Source organism: Leptinotarsa decemlineata, unplaced genomic scaffold (genome assembly GCF_025532065.1).
Source record: "Leptinotarsa decemlineata unplaced genomic scaffold, Ldec_3_MD MMD2_P_RNA_scaffold_7, whole genome shotgun sequence".
NCBI lineage: Eukaryota > Metazoa > Arthropoda > Insecta > Coleoptera > Chrysomelidae > Leptinotarsa > Leptinotarsa decemlineata.
The window spans coordinates 1,100,653-1,118,153 of record NW_027412534.1 but is presented as its reverse complement, the minus strand read 5'-3'; the positions used below and the strand labels follow the sequence as shown (position 1 = coordinate 1,118,153).

General features: G+C 34.5%; 1 protein-coding gene across 1 annotated transcript in view; it reads left to right on the top strand.

The window, feature by feature from the left end:
- Positions 1 to 17,501, top strand: part of tn (tripartite motif containing protein thin) — a 132,061-nt gene that overhangs the window by 32,708 nt on the left and 81,852 nt on the right. The gene's annotated exons all lie outside the window — the stretch shown is intronic.

The following is a 17,501-nucleotide window of genomic DNA, read 5'->3' as shown; positions in this document are numbered from 1 at the left end:
GATCAACACCTGTTGAAAATTCTATTTTCAGATTATTTAACAATAAGCTTTGCACGGACTGGTTATTAGTCATATTAGGAAAAGCTAGATGAAGTTCCAGAAATTCACATAAGTTTTCGGTACTTCTTGAACATTTACCACAAAGTAAACAAGTGAGGATTTTTCCAGCAAAAGATTTACAAACACAAGACGAGATGGGCAGTACGGAATCATTCAGTCCAGAGCGGTCAGGAGTATTGATTTTGCTATTGTTTTGCTCACGAAGAGTATTCAACAAGAACCCCAAGAATTCGGAGCAATCCTCTTGTTGTCCTAACGAGTATCTTGTGGGCTTCAAAGACTCTAGGAAATCGGTTGGAGGGAAAGATGATACCTCCTTACGAAACTGCAGCTGCATGAACAGGTGTTTGAGTTTGATGAATAAGTAGGAAACGTTCTCGTTCATCATTAAAACTTCGTTCTTGAAATTCTTCGTCATGAACAACACTTGTAAAATGCTATTCATGTAGCGAGTGTTTCCTAAATTATCCAATCCAATTTTCTTCTCTAGATTTTCAGGACAACTATCTACTGATTCGTAAGAAAGAACATGTTTCACACAATCTCAATAAGAACCATTTCTCAAGCTGTGATCGTACCTTCCAAGTGAAGGAGGGTTTCGTAGAGGGATCGATTCGGCTCTTGCTTCATGAAGCTCTTCCACTGAAAGGGAACCAGTTCTACGAGGACTTCAAGTCATATTTGGGGGGCAAGAATGACCTGAGTCCACTGACCGCACTGGAAAAGAAGAAGGTGGATCAATCACTTGTAAATTAACCTTGATAGGAGACTGATGAATATCCACACATCTCGGCTTGTTTCGAAGAGGTTTCAGTTTCGTACTGAAATTAGGGCAATGCATGATCTCATCAAAATTATGTGAAGGGGGAATAGTTCCAAGTACTGAAGCAGCATTGCCACGTGGAATAGCAATACTAATTCTTTCTATCAAAAAAAGGTAGAACGGTGATCTTTCGTTGCTTGGCCTATTCTCCTTCCAAGTTCATAAACGAATAACAGAGACTCCGGGCCATAAACATCAAAAGTTTCAAACGCTACTGGATGAAACAGATAGTTGTTTTCAAGATTTTGGTATTATTTTCTTTTCAATTTCTCGCCAGACAATTCTGCAGTTCCAGCAGACTTGGAACTTTCGGCAAGATGGGAAGCCGCGACCGTGTCAACGCAAGTGAAGTCCCATACCACAGGTTTACCGTATTTCCATGGTATGAGAGACATACCATCTGGTCGTTTACCATCATCTCGACTGGTACCTAAGGGTTCCAGAATTGCAGGAACATCCGCTGACAACATAGCTCGTTTCAATATGTCGTTCACTTGGTGATGTCGAGATGTACGCCCTGCACTTCTCCTGCAACTCAAACCATGTGTACCTTTCTCATCAACTATACTACCGAAAACACAAGTATGAGAAACACAAATAGATGAACCCATCCTAAGTCCTTGTTACTTGACATTTTGAAAATTGGCCTGGTCGTTGAACATATGCGTTGAGGCCGTCTTCTTTCCCGAAGACGGCCTCAATAGAAATACTAACAAATACCGGGTCTTAGATGAGGTTGGGTCTAAAGTGAGTGGGTGTATTCAAACCTTACTACTGCATCGATTGAAAGGAAGTTGTACCAGACTTTGAAAAAACACAAAAAGAGAGGGATCATTGCTAACACCGCGCCACAATAAGCTCCCTCACTTGTATGGACTACCCAAAATCCACAAAAAGGATGTTCCGACAGACCGAACATTAGCTCCAGAGATTCAGCCACTCAGAACTTGACCATATTTTTACTACAATCAATTAAACCACCACTACAAGGTAAAACATCAACTTTTGTGAAAAATTCAAGGTATTTCGTTGAACTACTAGGGGAAATCGAACTCAAAGAGCAAGATCAACTGATCAGTTTCGACGTGGAAAGCCTCTACACCAAGGTTCCGGTCGAAAAATCACTTCAAATCATACAGAAGAAGCTATCCAAAGATGAAAACCTTAAAGATAGAACAAACTTACCGATACAAGTAATCATGGAATTAGTAGGATGCTGTGTACGAAACTGCTACTTCCAACTGAGGGACGAATTCTTTACGCAAAATGAGGAACTGCCAATGGGATGGCCACTGTCACCTGTTAAAACTAATTTATATATCGAGTGGTTTGAAACTTTGGCCATTGAAAAAGCCCACAAGAAGCCCCGAGTTTGGTTGAGATACGTAGAGTACACCTTCATAATATGGAACCATGGGAATGCTGATCTAGACACTTTCCTGAAGCATATCAACAACGTGAGGCTTTCACAATGGAGAAGGAAATCCACAACGAATTGCCTTTCTTAGACGAATTGGTGAAGAGGACCAACACTGAATGTGAAACATCTATATATCGAAAACCCACTCACACAGGACAGTATCTGAACCAGAAGTCCAACCACCATCAATCGACTAAAAGAGGAATCATCATGACTCTACGGGACCGTGCTTTTGGGCTCTGTAATACAAATAAAGGTCTCGAAAAGGAAATAAGCATCATCAAAAATAACCTTCAACGAAAGGGTTACTTCAAAGTGATGGTAGAACAGGCCTTAGCTGGAAGACAGCTAGAACTCCACGAGGAAGAGAAGCCGCCACAACCAGTACTTGTACTTCCCTATATCAGAGGATTATCGGAAAGGATAAGACGGATTGGGTCCAAGTATAACATCAGGACCTGCTTCAGATCTGGGAAGTCTATTCGTAGCGGCCTCACGAAAACCAGACCACCAAACGCGGACTGCGATTCCAAGAATTGCATTTACCGGATACCCTGCAAGTGCGGAGAATCATACATCGGTGAAACTAAGAAGCCATTGGGAGTTCGCATTGCTGAGCACAAGAAACACACACAGCGAGGAGAAACCAGCAAATCCGGAATAGCAGAGCATGTTTGGACTCATCAACACAGCATCAAGTGGGCTTAAGCTGAAATCATCCACAAAGAGGAACACTGGTTTAGGAGGAAATTCAGAGAAACCGCGTATATGTTGTACAACAACGCATTTAGTCAAGCTAGCGTAGAGATACGTAAAATATGGAAATCTCTTATCAAGCGAAAAACAACCAACTCCCGCCTAACGGTCATCTCCCGCCAAAAACAATGAAGCGGTAAGAGGGGATATGTGAAAGCACTCGAATGACCTATAAATAGTCAGATCTCGGAGGAATAAGTCCAGTTATCACCCGAAGACGATTGTGGATACTAACAATCGAAACGTTGTGACATAACTTGGGTTATTAAATCAATTCATATTATATTAGACAATGGAACTTCGAACTGATGAAAAGGCATTTCGTAGTTGAAAGTTGGAGGCATAGAGTCAGAGGTCATTTCCAGAATGCTGTGTCTTCCAGTGTCAACCAATAGTCTGTTGCACTCTGCATTAAATTGATTTGTGCAATTGGCAATGTTTACAAGTCTATATGCAGTGCATCTAGCATCTCTCTTCAGAAAAATCTGTAGAGGAAATGTGTCCTTATGTAATATTCAGGTGAATCTGATAATTGAAATAACATTTCAATAGGCTATATGGTATACTATAAGGTATTGGTCCACCATCGTTTTTCATAATATTATTATGTTTAATTATTTCTATACTCGCGTAGGCATCTAGATACTTGTTGTTCACTTGTCTAACTAATCCTAATGAACTGAAGTTCATGGAATGGTTTTGTTGCAAAATATGACGAGTCACTGCTGATTTTTCCAGTTTTCAATATTTTGAATTTGCTGAGTGTTCCTTTTATCTTATTTTAATAGATCTTTTTGTCTGTCTATAATATTTTGCATCGCAATCCTTACATTCAATTTCGTAAATTCTAGACTTTTACAAATTCTCGACTTTGTCGTTTGAATTTCCTTAGAAGCTCTGTTTTAAGTCTGAGTTTTTCGTGTATTGGTGGTATGAAACTGAGATGTATTTATCTTGGTTTTCATCGTTTCTAAAAGCCAGATATTACTCCAGAAGTATTCATCAAAAAATTAATTAGTTAATTAATTTTCTGATTATGATGGAATTTATATTGAAACATACATTATCGATATTTGAAATTGAAGATTGAAATTGAAGTAGTTCCAAATAATTATCGCCATTCAAGTTGCCCTCAATAAAAAAGAGACCAAAGATATGCTTTCCTACAATCCCTGCCCAAACATTAACCTTTGGAAAGTATTGCGTGTGTTCTTCTCTCATCCAGTGAGGATTTTCCGTAGACTAGTAGAATGACAGTTGAAGAGACAAAGTAAACTCTTTAGAAAACATAACGTCTTCTAATTGGATGATATTGTTATCCAACATGTCCATCATTTGCTCTCAAAAATAAGTTCTTCTATCAAAATCGTCTTCCATGAGCTCCTGAGCTCGCAAAACTGCTTCTTTATTTTGCTTATTGTTCCTTAAAATATGGGTGGTTAATTATAAAATTTCTCATGAAATTCTGGTTTTATTTCCGTAATCAAGCAATTTTAAAACTGTTATTTTATGCATTTCCGTTAATCTAACCATTTGTCAGACTTGAAGTTAACGAACTCCAAACCTAAATTGAAATACTGACAACTAATGTTGTGACATACAAAATAAGTTGACAAGGCGTTTTAAACTAACGTTGTCACGGAATTTTTTTACAGTTTTTTGAAGGATACCATCTGAAAAGAACATTGCTATGGTTTTTGCTTACTGTCTTATCATCAATACCTCAACATGAAAAAAGTTTTGAGTATATTGCAATTAGTTTTTAGTATATTATTCCGAAATTCGGTAACCACATGAGTTTAATTTATGTTATCTTAATTGTTGCAATAAACTTGAAAGCGATAACATTTTTGAATAGAAACCTTTCGAACGATATATCACAAACATATACTTCCCATTCAAAAAATTGGGGGTTGTACCGGTCATTCGACAAGGGTTGAAGATATGAGTAGCATTTTTCCGTTCAAGAATGTCAAACTATAATTTAAATTTGACTTATTTCGGGATTTTCTTAAAATATGTACCGTGACCGAAATAATGAATTTATTCCATTTGGCTTTTACACACTGTATATATATTTGTCACTGAGCCTAATGTATTTTATGTATCTCATATTTTGCAGAACTCTTTTGGCCAGGAAAAAGATATAATTCATTTTATTCCAAGACGACGTGAATTTTTTTGACAACTATGTTTCCGTTCTGTTGAAGGCGACACGGGTGGTAATCAAGCGTGAACACGGGTTAAACCATATCCGTTTTCCCGGGATATCCGTCATTTTTCCAGCGTATCCGGTAGTTCAAGCTGTGCCACAGAAAAACTCACAAAATCGCATCAATTATTTAAGGGAGCCAAGTTTATTCGCTACAAATTTCCTGAAACGGAAAACTACATTCGTCGAAAACTACTTTATTGAATGTCCATCCCTGATGTAGTTGATATGTTCAATAATTTCAACTTTGCTGAAACGTTTCTTTAGACAACAGAAAAGCAAGGTTTTGTGGAATTTGAGGAATCAAAATTTTACTGAACTGAAGTGAGTTGTACAGCTTTTAAATCATGGAAATGAATACAGGGTGAGTCAACAATATTATCTCGGTCCATTATTATCAGGGAAAACAATTTTTCGAATTACTCAATTTTTTTTCGTAGTCTACTATCTTTAAAAATTATTTTCTTGCATACTGGGTAATTCAGCCAAGCGTGGCCAACCAATGTTATATTTTTTTAAATAGAACACCCAATATATGAATACGTCATTCGATTCCATATTTTTTAGCTCTCTAAGAAATTTTTATTTTCGAATTTCCATTGCGGCAGTTATTCCAGAAAAACCTATTTTGCAGACAATATTTTTTAAGTCATCACCTGCATATCTACAGCATTTAATTAAAATATTTTAGGAATAGTTAGTCAACATCACTATGATAATTTCGAGTATCTTAAATTTCGGAAACAATATATAGGGTGATCGGTAAAACCGGTCAAGTTTCATTAATTTTCAAAGAGACATTATTCAACGTTTTCAAGTGGAATACCCTGTATTGTTTTATTTGTATGAAATGGTTCAACATTTCACCACATTTTTCATTAGGGGTATACTATACGAAAAACAGATATTTTACAAATTATACCCAGTATTATTAATGGTTGTAACCACAAAACTTCATTTCTTTAAGTTCACTTACTCAAAATTTTGTCAATATGAATAATAACGCCTAATTTTTTTATTGAATAGAGGAGTCCCAAAGATGTTCAAAATGGCGACCATTTTCTGCAACACATAATGTCAGTCTTTTTTTAAACGAATTCTCTACACGTTCTAGCATATTCTTTGGGATGTCGCTGAAAGCTCTAGTGATTCTTCGTTTCATGTCTTCTATAGATGTTGTAGGAATTTGGTTGACAATTCATCTGATTTACCCCCATAAAAAAATCTATTTTGGTCAGGTCAGGTGATCTGGCTGGCCACGACACAGGCCCACTCTTACCTATCCATTTTTGATTGAAATGATCGTTGAGGTATTACCGTACCTCAGTTTTAAAATGTGGTGGTGCACCGTCTTGTTGTTGCCATATTCTAAGTCTTGGTAATGATGGTAATGATAAAGCTGATGAATGCGCTAGACGCGGATCATCTTCATATATAGGTCCTGAACCAGCTCTGGGGGTTCCAAAATCATTGGTCCGAAACCAGACATTTATTTATTTATTTATTTATTACACAAATAGGGATACGAACAGAATAAGTCCAAAAAATATCCTCATTTTACATATGAGAAATAGTGAGTAAACGAAATATAAATGCTGAGTACATTACACTATTTAGTAATGAATATTAACAAAAAATTAAATTAAAATTAAAAAACAGTATATACAGCGTGACTCACGGTCGATGGTAGGTTAGACGTTTCTTGAAAACGAAAAGCATGATCCTATACCTATCTCTATCTGTTTTCTCGCGATAAAAAATAAATTGTGCTAAATATGGTCCAAAACATAGCCTTGATTGAAATTAAGTACATCAGTACTCTCAATTCATGAAAAGTTGATATTTTGATGATAGTTTGGACAAACGAAACCCCCTATATATTACTCGGTAAATTGAAAGATGGTGAAAAATGCTTCAAGATGATATATCATGTCCCTATACCTAAATCGTCAAGTTTTCTCAATAAAGTCGCTTCTTCTACAAACATTAGTTTTTTTAGAATTTGGATTTAGGTAGCAGTGGAATTATCAAGCTTATAGCAGTTCGGTTACTTTTATGAGTAATTTACAAAGAGTTATCGACGGTGTTTCGAATCATCTTTCAAAATGAATGCAAGTATCGATTATTCAAACGAAGTTCTTATGAAATTATTTATTATACACATGAACAAAGTGATCAAATCATTGTCAGAACGTGTAAAAAATTCAACCAAATGTATCCTGAATTAACACCAATGAACGAGAGGAAGTTTGTGAGATTACAAAATAATTTCCTTAACTATGGCTCAAAGTTCCCAGGGAACAACTGTACCAAAAATCAGTCATTTCTGGGTAAAAAGTAAGATTTTGTGGGCTAAAACATGTGAAAGTACAGACAATAACAGAATAGAATGATTCAAAATAACAAAATTGTAAACAAAATATCACATTTTCACAATGAATGCTGAAAATGTTGTCCATTACATTCTAAACACTTTAAAATGTTTTTTTGTACGCGACTTGTGGTTACTTTTTCAATTTCCTGGGGATCCAGATCTTCGATACTCCGCACTATTCGCCGTCGCAATTCTTCTTTGGTAGGCACTGGAGTACTGTATACCCTTTCTTTTAAAACACCCTATAAAAAAAGTCAAGTGGCGTGAGATCGGGTTCTCTCGGTGGCCAATCCCACGGCCCTAAACGCCTAAACCAACGTTAGTCGAAGAGTTCGTCAAGTTTCCTGGAAACTTCCTGGGTGGAATGAGCGAGCGCTCCGTCCAGTTGAAACCACGAATTCCTATATTCCTCTAAAGGCAAATTTTCAAGAAAATCGTTTACAGTCGTCCTTAATATTTGGAGATATCTCTCTGCATTCAGTGTGTCTTCATGATTAAAAAAGCTAATTTTATTGTTCTTCAGAATACAGAAAACATTCAGGTCAAATTTTTCTTGAAAATCCATTTCTTTTGTAACATGAGGATTATGATCAGCCCAAAAATGTTTATTCCTTCTATTGAAAATACCATCCCTCGTAAATTTTGATTCGTCGCTTCAAATTATTTTTGACAAAAATTCCCGATCTTCCTGTGTATGAATTAAAAGGGATTCACAAAAATGCATTCTACGTTCGAAGTCTTCTGCTTTTAGAGCTTCAACTTTGGTAAATTTATACAGATGCATTCCGTGATTTTTCAAAATTTGTTGTACCGAAGCATGTGATACACCTAAATCTTTTTCTGCACTGCGAATGAAAGCTTGAAATGCTGGATATGCATAAAAATATGCCAAAACGTTAACAGTATTGTCCTCATTTGAAGTAACAGGTTTTGGTAATGTTGAAGGCGCTTTTAACATGGAGCCATAGTTTAGGAAATTATTTTGTAATCTTACAAACTTCCTCTCGTTCATTGGTGTTAATTCAGGATACATTTGGTTGAATTTTTTACACTTTCTGACAATGATTTAATCACTTTGTTCATGTGTATAATAAATAATTTCATAAGAACTTCGTTTGAATAATCGATATTTGCATTCATTTTGGAAGATGATTCGAAACACCGTCGATAACTCCTTGTAAATCACTTATAAAAGTAACCGAACTGCTATAAGCTTGATAATTCCACTGCTATCTAAATCCAAATTCTAAAAAAATAATAATGTTTCTAGAAGAAGCGACTTTATTGAGAAAACTTGACGATTTAGGAAAAGGGACATGATATATCATCTTGAAGCATTTTTCACCATCTTTCAATTTACCGAGTAATATACAGGGGGTTTCATTTGAAAAAATGAACTTTCGACTACTTTTATGCACAATGGAAATAATAGTAATTTTAGCACGCCCTGTATGATATGCAGTCGATTTCTTGGTGTTATTTGAATAGTTCCAGTTTGTCCAAACTATCATCAAAATATCAACTTTTCATGAATTGAGAGTACTGATGTACTTAATTTCAATTAAGGCTATGTTTTGGACCATATTTAGCACAATTTATTTTTTATCTCGAAAACAGATAGAGATAGGTATAGGACATTATCAACAAAAAAGTATTGAAATACTAGAGCAATTCCAAAAATGTATGAATATACGGGGTGTTCCATTTAAAAAAATAAAGTTGCTAGGACTTTTTGATGGAAGTGGCAACGCCGCAATGCTGAAAATATTTTAGATCGATAGAACAGGTAAGGAACTGTGAGAGGTGAAATTTTCAGAAAAATCATGCTTTGCGTTTTCCAGAAACGTCTAACCTACCATCGACCGTGAGTCACGCTGTATATGAAGAACCGATACCGATAACTAATTATAAATAAAAATAAATTTCACATACTTTTCAAATCTAAGAAAAGGTAACCTCAGTTTTTCAATATAATTGCAATAAGTATTGAAGGATCTGACAATTCTGCATAAAGGAGAGTTTTTTCCTGAATCAATTTTTCTAAATAGGGTTGCAAAGAGATCATGGTTTCGCAAGTTTCTGCAAGGTGTATTCAATGAAATTTTTGTCACCAGCGTAGGACAATCGTCACGTTTATTGAATAATTTGTTCAGAATTTATATATCTTCTAGCTTGTTGACACTGCCAAGTTTATACAGTGCATTCAATTCAAAACGAGCCACCCTGAATAAATTTTGGTACAATGAATTTCAGGAAAAATAAAAAACACGTCAACAGTTTTATACAGGGGAACACATTTTGACATATTCACACTTGATCTAGCTTTCCCTATCGCACCCCTAGAGCATGTCACCATTTTTTAATGGATCACCCTATATTGTTTCGCATTATCGAATTGACTGCCGTGTTGGTCGGTGGTTCAAGCCCTAGTCTGAACGATCGATCTTCACTTGCTACCGTCCAACCCGTGTTAGGAATCACACGTTAAAAGGTAAGACCTCCTTAATCCTTAGCTCGCACAAGTTTCGACTTCTGAGGGTTGTCGTTCGTAGGGGTGCGACAGCTGGTTAACGGAAAAAACAGATTTTTTTTTTTAAACAGATCAGGTGCTCTATTATGAGCAGACTTCAACAAAGTATGAAACATATGGTCTGAAGCTTATGGTTCGGGAGCTACAAATTATTTGAGTTGAAAACGAGCCACCCTGAATAACCTTTGAAATAATGATTTGCAGGAAAAATTAAAAAAAAGGTTTACAATTATACAGAAGGCCACATATTGAAATATTCGTTCTGGAAACAAATATGGAAGCAATAAATCAGAAAAAAAAAATTTTATTGATCCTTGAATCAAAATCTGATGATTTGACAATGAGAAGAAAAAATGTTCCATAGTAAATGTTCAAAAACGTTTCCACCAACTTCTATACAATGGTACAAAACCAGCTACCATTGCAGCCCTCACATGGTTGAAATCTCGGGAGTTACTTCTCTGCAATGCGTCTCTCAAATCTTCTAATGTTGTTGATCCTATCTCAAACACTTCAGACATCAAATGACCCCATAGAACAGGAGTAAGATTCGAAGATCTTGGTGGCCATTCTGTAGAACCTCTTCTACCAATCCAGCAATCAGGAAAATGATCATCCAAAAACTATTTCGTTTTCGAATAAATTCATATCCTCCTTAAGTGCCCTATTGATGCACGGTATTATTCGATTCTCCAACATATCCAAATATTCATCAGTAGTCAAATTCAAATCGATAAAAAAAGCCCTATGATGTGGTCACCAGAAATTCCTGCCCAAACATTCAGCTTTTGAGGTTGTTGAGTATGAACTTGACGGTATAAATGGGGATTCGTATCACTCGAGTATCTACAATTTTGCTGATTCACCTCTCCATTCAAACTAAACGTACATTCATCCGAAAAATAGATTTTATAGAAGAAATGCTGATGAAAGTTGATCAGTAAAGTGAGACTATCACAAAACTCGATGCATCTATCGAAATCATCTTCGTTTGATTCTTGAACTAGTCTAATCTTATATGGATTAAATTTGATATTTTAATGCTGTTGCATAGCCGTCGATGATTCAAATTATGAAGTGATCCAACCTTCAATTTTAAATTAGGCGGTGGCATGCCTGGAAAATAGAATGAGTTCAAAAACTCTGTTGGATATTTCAAATCTTTGGTGGCATCGCAAACTGTATCTACGCTCGATGGATAAACAAAAATTGTGGCCGAAAACTGCGTAAAGAGTGAGAGAAGGCTTATTGTGTGAGAGAGGTAGGAAACTGGCTTCGTTCTCATCAATACTCCATGTTTTTCACTGAAATTCAATCTTTTAGAATGTTAAGGAAGAAACGATTTTATGGGCCAAGTCAGTCTGTCGATATCCGTCATATAGTTCTGCAAAATCTTCTTTGGTTATAGCTCAGCTAGTTCTGACACACTTCGGATATTGCTATCCATATTACATTTCAACAGCTTCCGTGATATTAAATGATCATATTCCGGCAATTATCCGAAATGTAATAGAATATTTTCAATGACTGACAATTTGGAATTAATGAGCGAGTCAGACAGCTCCAAAAAATCATAAAATCGGTTGCCGGATCTTTGATTTGAATATCGTATCGAGTAGAATTGAGTTAATTAACAAACAAAACCTTTCCTATAATTAATGGTAACTATAAAAAAATGTATTGCTTTTTCTCATGAAAATAACATCTTCATCGAATTATTTTCAGACAATTTGAATTTATGGCCATTTCATTTAAATTTATGGTATGAATATAGTGTTTTTTTATTAGCGAGTTACAAGAATAGCATGTTTGGGCTTGAACTCCATATAATGATTCTACTTTCATACTCTTGGCTGCTCGTTTCAGAACATTTATCAACATTATCCACTCATAAAGTTTTACTTTTATGGATGCTATCTACTCCATTATGAGAAAAAAACATTTGTCACTAATTGCAAACTAACTTTGTATCTCTACACCTGTCTCCATGGTTTGATAATGGAGCTTGGCCTACATACTTTCACATAAATTTCAATTACAAGGTTCACTCAAGTCACAAATTAATCCCCAATGAGGAATAATAGAAAACTACCACCTAACTTCAAAATTAAACTCACCCAGGAATTTATTATTCTGTTGTTTGGGCGAATCGACTTTGTTCAGAATGAACTGCAATTTAGGAATCTATTTTTAGAGGAACTGCAAATAACCACGTGGTATACATCTAATTTTAACACATTGCTGCAAACATTCAAGGTATTCTTTTATGATATGTTAACTTATAGCCTTTGTTCACCATTTTTATTTGTTCGAAATAGTAAATCAAATAATGAAATTTTTGTTTCAACAAATATATTGCTCTCCTGTAAAGCTCTTTTATCAATATAATTGAATTCATGGGCATCAATTTATGGTTGGACTCATGTCCCTCTGTGATTAATTGAGCGGCATATGTGAAATTCATTTTTCCATTCTGAAAACTATTTCTGTGTTCCTTTATGCAGACTTTGAACTTTCTTTCAGTTTGACCTACATAAAACAAAGGATATGACCCACATAATGATTTATACACTCCCGATTTTTCTGAAACTGAACTTTTATCTTTGTTATTTTTAATATACATGCCTTTGTTGTGTAGAAAATTTGAAATATTCGTAGTGGGTTAGCCCAAATAGGTTGAGGTTCTATAACTTTTGTTCTCATCTCTTCGAATTGAGTAAACTTCCTTCAAAGCTTGGCTGTATAACTTTTTTGACAATATAGAATGTATTAGACTGCTATCGTAATCAATTTTTTGCCGCAATATAACAAACAGAAGTTACAACGTATACAAAATGCCTGCATGTGATTCGTATGCTGTATACCATATGGTGAACATGTCACCCCATTTTTGTTAAAAATGAAGGAGCTGAATATGAGGTACAGAGTCCAATATTTGATAAAAATGTTTTTCAAGTTGCTTCAAACTAAAACACCTAGTTATTCATATAGGTTACTAAGCAGGCATTCTGACATACATATGGTCATACATATGGCTTCAAACTAAAACACCTAGTTATTCATATAGGTTACTAAGCAGGCATTCTGACATACATATGGTCAATTTAAGAACTAACTCATTCAACATACCTAGACACCGTACTTCCAAATTTCAAAGATGTTTTTCTTATATAGCCCCTTTCTATCTGAATGAAATTTTACCCCTTTTAAATCATAATATTCATCAATTTAAGAAAGAAATAAAATCACAGATGCTTACTGCTCAGTGCTAATTTAAAAGATTTAAAATTCAATTTACGGTAGTGCAATGAAATTGTTAAATTGACCAAAATAATGTTAAGAAAATTAAGAGTTATTAGCAACAAGATGGTGTATTATTTTTTCACTTCTCTATCATTGTTATGATACTAAATAAGTATGTTTATAATTATTTTCTTATACTGTATTACTGTATAATTTTTGGGATGGGTGAAAGATGGCCTTTGGCTAACCCTTTTCCTTTTATGTATAAATGTATTTTTATGCATAACGACATTATTATTATTGTTGTTGACTATTTGTTTAATTATGTTTAGTTCTTTATTGAAATTCGCATCTGGCAAGGAAGAATTAAACAGTCTGTGGTTTATACTGTTGAATGCTGCTACTTTGTGATGTTACGTGTGGGTTTATCAAACTGCTTCATTCACCTACCACCCTACATCAAGAACTGAGTAAACATAACAAAATTAAGAAAGAAACCCCCAAAAAGGAAAAATTGCTAATTGGTTACCAATAGACCCAATGGGGTCATGACAATATACTGGGTGTTTCATTTAAAAAAAATATAACTTTAGTCGGCCACGCTCGGCTGAATCGCCCAGTATATCCAGTATTCATCGATATGACTCCGAAAAAAAATTGAGCAATTCAAAAAATTGTTTGCCTGATAGCAATGGACCGAGGGAATCTTGTTGACTCAGCCTGTATATACAGGGTGTCCCATATAAAACTCGGCGGGCAAATATCTGAAAAATGAAAAAGAATATCCTTATTTCGTGAAAGCAGATAATTTTGGTGTCAAAGGGTCCTCTTATTTGCGAAAAGATCCAGCAATAGGCGTCATCCATTAGGGCGTCGCGATACCGACGCTAATTCGTTTTTGGATTCTGTATTAAATTCTGAATTCAACCATATAGCACACTTGTAATTTTCCTTGAATACTGATGAAAAAAGGCAAATTTTTTTGCATATTTTAAAGAGGACGATGAATAAGTGGAAATGAATGCAATAATACGAGTTTAATAAAATGAATCCATCAGTTATGACTTCATTGTCTGTTCACTTTCATCTAGTTGCATATTTCTGTACAAACTAAAACAAAGGTTTCAAATATGCTACTTTGACCATAACTCGACTAACAAGATGATAACGAAATCAATTAGTGATAACAAGAATCATTTTAGTAAGTGTTCGAACTGTCTCCCTTCACGTAGAATACATATGTTGCATCTTTTTAGTAATTCCCGATTCGTGACAGCTAAAAGCGTCTCTCGCGTTATGGAAACACAAACATTTGTGATACTATTTTTTAAATCCTCTACATTTTGTGGACGTCGCATATAAACTAAGTCTTTGATGTATCCAGACAAAAAGAAATCTAGTGGAGTTATATCTGGACTTCGAGCTGGCCATGGTATTGCACCCTTATTTCCAATCCATTTCTTATTAAAAGTATCATCCAAATATTGGGTAATTATTCTATTATTATGTGGAGGTGCCTCATCTTGTTGAAATCACATATTCAGTCGAGTTTGTCAAGAGATTCGGCTAGACATGTTATAGAATGTTATAGAATTGAGAATTCCTTCGAAAACATGAGGTCCTATCAGATAACCATCAATGATTCCGCACCAAACATTAACCCCCCACACAAACTGAAATCTCGTTTCTTGCACCCAATGAGGGTTCACGTCAGACTAATAGTGACAATTATGTTTATTTATTATACCGTTGTTATGGAAACGGCTTTCATCACTCCATAATATTTCTTTCAGAAAATGATCATCATCATGAATACGGGTAGACAACCATGCAATGAAGTTCAATCTTCTATCAGCATGTCCTGAATATGGGAATATATTTTAGTTATTAAAAATGAAGCATGAAGATTATTACCTGGATGTAGTCCTTGAACCAAATGTATTTTGTATGGATGTAATTTTTTACAATACATTGCTACTTTTCTGGTAGAACTATATGGTTCCAACACCATTTGACCTAGCACTGCAACACTGTGATTCATTAGTAGCCGTTTTTCGTTCTTTTCGCTTCCGTTCATTAAAACATCCATTTCGTGCCAAAGATTTGGCTAAGCCAGCGAATGTTTTGTCTGACGGTAATTTTCTGTCAGGATACCGATTAGCGTATATTCCCAACTAGCAATTTTATATTTTATAATGGTTGTGAAAACGTTTCGGAGAAACAAATTATAAAACTGTATTTCTCCTAGAAATGTGTTCATAAAACAACTATAAATAGGAAATTGGCACCGTTTTATAAAACATTATAGTCTTTAATAATATTTTGTAACGCCTTTTGCAAACACTACAAAACAGTTTTATAAACATTTCGGCAGTCACTATAAACATTTTCTAACACCCTTGAACAACAGTTTCGTAAAGAATCTTATAAAATAATTGAAATACAATTTTATAAAAGTTTTTTTAATAATTCCAAGTAAGGGTTATAAAATATAATGCAGGCGCAAGAAGTGATTTTGCATTGGATACTAGAAAAATATAATAGATATGTCACCAATTGAAAGGTTGGGGCTATTTTAATAACTTCACTTTTGTACGTACAAAACCGGTGAAGACATTGTTTGTGCTTCAAAGATTGATATTTTGACTGCGAATGAAATTTCATTGACAAATATATAGCCTATTATTAGTAAAATTTAAGCGCGCCACTCTGTTGTTAAAATTTTTGGAAAAAATCATCAATTATACAAAAATTCACTCTGTTGACCTATTCATTTTTTAGTTGCAAATCGGCTCAGTTTGTTCTAAATAATATAATCTTATAATATCTATGTACTTTTCATCTGCAAATATTACTATATGTGCAGTATTTCATACTTTCAACTCATCTAATGCCAGTATTCCGAATTGTTATCATTTTAAAATGGCGTCTTTCTATAAAATAATTTGGTATCAATAGCAAGAGTTTCAATGGCTTTCAGCTTCTATGTTACCCCTATAAAACTATTAAGAGACACTTAATCATTAATAATCCTGTTTTTAGCAAGAACAAATTTGAAACACTAGGTTACGTGGGTCTTCGTCTAAAACGAACCACTTTTCTTATTTTTTTTTCCAGTGACCAATATTACACGACGTTATTAGGCCTATAGTTATTGGGACGCTAGTCAAATTAAATTTGACAAATTATACTTCATTACACGACCTCTAAATTCAATGTCAGCTGGTTCTTCTAAAGTGATGCATTTTATTCTTAGCGATAGCAAATATATATTAGAGAAAGCAATTTGATTTTATAACAGTTATTTTATTGTTTTGGAATTGTAGTGACTACACCATACTATGAAATACTTGGGAAATTATCATCAAAGTGACAATATGGCAATGAAAACAAAATTTCATTTGAAAGCATTCCAATAAAATAATTTCATTAAAACTTCAGGAAGCAGTTATGAAATAATCTTGAAATAGTTTTATGAAGAGCATTGAAACCACACAGGAAAGTGCTGTAAATCTTCTACAAAACAATTTGATTTTATAAGAGAATATGTTTTATAAGTTAGTTGTAAAAAAGTTTCTGTGATAATTTCGTGACTACTTTATAACGTATTTATAATTTTATTTCATAAACGTTTCAATGACAAATTTATAAAACACTTTTATTGCCTACAACTGTGTTATATTCACGGCTCGTCTAATATAATCAATTAGCATTTTGGAAGTAATTATAAAATACTAATAAAATAAATCTGTTGTAGCACTATGACATTATAAAACAATTTTGCTGGTTGGGTTCTCACTGCTTCTTTTGAATTCCTTCTTGCTTCGCCATAAATACATATCATACATCACTTTTCTGCATTTGAAAATTGAACCATTTTTCAATTTTACGAAAAACAAACACAAAACTGAATACACTTTCGTCAAATCTGACAGGTCTTCTGATAGATCGATAAATACATTATTGCTTTTATTTTGACTTATTCATGGCCCTCTTTTTAATACGCAATAAAATTGCCTTTTTTCATCAGTATTCCAGGAAAACTACAAGTGTGCTATATGGCTGAATTCAGAATTTGATGCA